This window comes from Helianthus annuus, chromosome 7 (assembly GCF_002127325.2).
Source record: "Helianthus annuus cultivar XRQ/B chromosome 7, HanXRQr2.0-SUNRISE, whole genome shotgun sequence".
Taxonomy (NCBI): Eukaryota; Viridiplantae; Streptophyta; class Magnoliopsida; order Asterales; family Asteraceae; genus Helianthus; species Helianthus annuus.
In genome coordinates this window covers 134,046,005-134,049,102 of record NC_035439.2, presented here as the reverse complement: position 1 = coordinate 134,049,102, position 3,098 = coordinate 134,046,005, and the positions used below count along the sequence as shown (strand labels likewise).

General features: G+C 32.3%; 1 long non-coding RNA gene across 1 annotated transcript; it reads left to right on the top strand.

Moving 5' to 3' along the window:
• The first annotated feature begins 429 nt into the window (after nt 1-429).
• Nucleotides 430-2,472, top strand: LOC110897192. Its single transcript, XR_002568520.2, has 3 exons — nt 430-507; nt 1,938-2,048; nt 2,152-2,472. It is a non-coding gene; the product is annotated as an uncharacterized LOC110897192 (long non-coding RNA).
• The last annotated feature ends 626 nt before the right edge of the window (nt 2,473-3,098 follow it).

The following is a 3,098-nucleotide window of genomic DNA, read 5'->3' as shown; positions in this document are numbered from 1 at the left end:
CATTTGCAACTCATTGTTAGCCTATATTCAAATTGTTTCTTTCAAAATTAAATTTATAATGTCTGGTTATGAATTGTCAAATGTGTTTGATCTTTTTTCTTCTTTAAATGTATATTGTAGTATACTTACCCTGGTTACAACTCCTTCAGATCTCATTTATAAAGACTTCAGTAACATTATTCAAAAACTAATAATTTAGATTAGCTTAGATTAGCTTTGTTTCTATTTTTCTTTCTTTCTTTGTTTTCCTTTTTTTTTTTTGGTATCTTATATGATTGTATCAGTTACATAGAAAAACGAGTAGTATTTCGACAAAGAAAATTGGTTGAATTCCTTTTATTTAAAGATGTATTTGTTTTTTTTTCAGAGTGTTTCGACACGGGAAGAGCAACAACAACAGAAGGGGATGTATATAGTTTTGGTGTACGTAGTTTTACTTAAGCTCTTGAGGGCAGTAAACTGTGAGATGAAGCATTTGCCGAGGAGGGAACAAAGCTTGTAACACGGGTATGTCTTTCAAAGTCAGTTTTGACCTTTTTTTTCTATTCATCAGTGATGACCATGAAGTAATATTAACTGTTATGCAACTACAAGTGAAAATAATTGTTCAAGATATGAAGAATATTATGTTGATAACAGATTAGCGTGTATAAGATTGTATGAGATTAATTATGCATTTATTATAGCCTTAATGTTCCTAGATACAGATTTATCTAAATGACCAAAAATGTTAGAAGTTCTAAAGATGCTTGAAGAGATCAAACTAGATCATCTTGGTCACAACTCACAACCTTTTTTTCTTGAAGAATTTACAAGCACAAAGTTTATATTTGCGTTTATTCAAGTTTAAAATAAATTTTGAAAGTATCATATTCGTTTAAAATGGGGCATATGCTAAAAAATGGATCAATTGTTTGGAGTAAATCATATTCGTTCAAATCCTCCCTGTATCCAGGACAAGAGTCATTGCAGCGTGTTATAATATTTGGAGATATGGGAAATAGAATTTGAAAGTATCAGATTATAAAAAAAATGTTATTCTGAGAATTGTACTAACACTTCTATAATAAAATCATGTATTTAGCCGAACGCAATGGATTAAATGAGTATTCAAGTTATCAGCGAGGAACACACAGGTACTTGAATACTTGTTTAATGATGTTAAAAAGTGCAGTTTTAGCTGCATTTTATTGTTGTCAACAACATTTTTATTTTATTTACTCGCTTTCAAAAAATGCAGTTTCAAAACAACATTTTTATTTCATTTAAGTGTTGTCAAAAAGTGCAGTTTTAGTTGCATTTTATTGCTGCCAAAATGACGTTTTTATATCATTTAAAAGCTATAAAAAGTGCAGTTTTTTATGCCTTTTATTGTTGTCAAAACAAGGTTTCTATTGCATTTTAGTGCTGTCAAAAAGTGCAATTTTAGCTGCATTTTAATTCTATTAGAAGAGCCTTTTGTTGCAAAATACTGTTGTTAAAAAGTGTATATTTTGCTCCATTTTAATGCTGTAAAATTATGCGGTTTCTTCTTATATATCATGTTTATGGTGTAACGGGTCAAACGGGTAAACTGAATACTATGTTGACTATGACCGAACCTTGATGATCCTTCAAATTTGAAAAGGGTTAAGTGAAGGAAAATTGATTTATCTAACCTAAACAATCACAACAGGTACTACGTGAATGTGGAGATTGGCGACTCGCCAAAAAGTATAGACATCACATTCATTAGCCAAGGCATGACCTCTTTACTTTAAGTAACCTGTGTAACACACGGTCACTAACTTAACTAATAGTTTTAGAGTATAGTTGGACTAATACTTGACAAAATTATTTTTACTCGGTGATAATATTAGTTTTAAATTTATCGACTTATTTTTAATCGTAACTGTAATAATACTTTGTGCTCATATGAACATATAGTAACCATGCAGACAAAGGCGTTGCTTATCCTGGATGGCAGCCTATGGGCATGAAGATCAAAATATGTGACGGTAGCAGCTGGGCGACATGTGGCGGGAAAGATATAGTTGACCTGTCAAAAGGTACTTTCATTGCATCATTTGTAAATAATATAATGGAACTTTTTTTCATTTAAATGTCAAGATCAAGTGAGAGTGATAAACCACCTGACTGGGTCGAATGCAGAGAAGCGGTTGAACCAGATTCATCAGTTATAACCATCAAGTTTGCTGAAACATCTCACGCTGCAGCTGATAGCCTCTCCAATGGTGATCTTGAAGTTGATCCATCGGACGACATTGCTACTGATCCTCCAAACAAAGTGGAGGTGACTAATGTCGTATAATTACTGGTGGATGGTGAAAAGATACAAGGTTGCAACCTTAAGCCTGGAATATTAGAGCAAGTTTGAGAAAATCACCTGCTGACCAGCCATGTCTATAATCCTTCTTTGTTTGGTTTCTATTGGTTTTGGCCCCCTTTGGGTTTTGTACTATGTAGGCATTTTAAGACTTGCTAAGTTGCATGTTTGTTTTCTTCTTTAAGTGAATAAAAGCATGCTTTGCCGTAAAAAAACTAAGTGTGTTGGTTTTGTAACTTCATTTGATACATTATGCACCCGTAAGTAGAGGGATGGATTTCATTACTTGAACGTTTATTTCTTTTAAATGATTATTTCATCAATTTTGAGACAACCTGTTTTTACGCATGGTCAGTTGTATGTGGCTTTATCAAGTGTAAAATCCAGAGACGGAGTCAAATTGCTTATATTAGACAAGGACGGCAAACCTACCGATAAAACATCAAATGTCGTTTATAAGGAAGTGTTTAACAAATTGTGAACTTTGTCTTCTTTGTTTGTTTTCAATTACGTGTAATGTTGATAAAGATGTTCGTAGTTCAACATTTATTTAATTAAGATGTTTACTTAGATGATGTTGACTAATATTAATTATTGTTGGTCCACCCGTGTAACACACGGGTACTTAGACTATAATTAATAAAAAGTTACTTTACAACTTCTTTGAAAATGTTGGTTATAGAATATATCACACTACGTTTATTATCCGAAAATTTAATAGTTTTTATAACAAATTGGAGGCCCTTATTTTTTAGGCCCTAGGCCTCAGCCT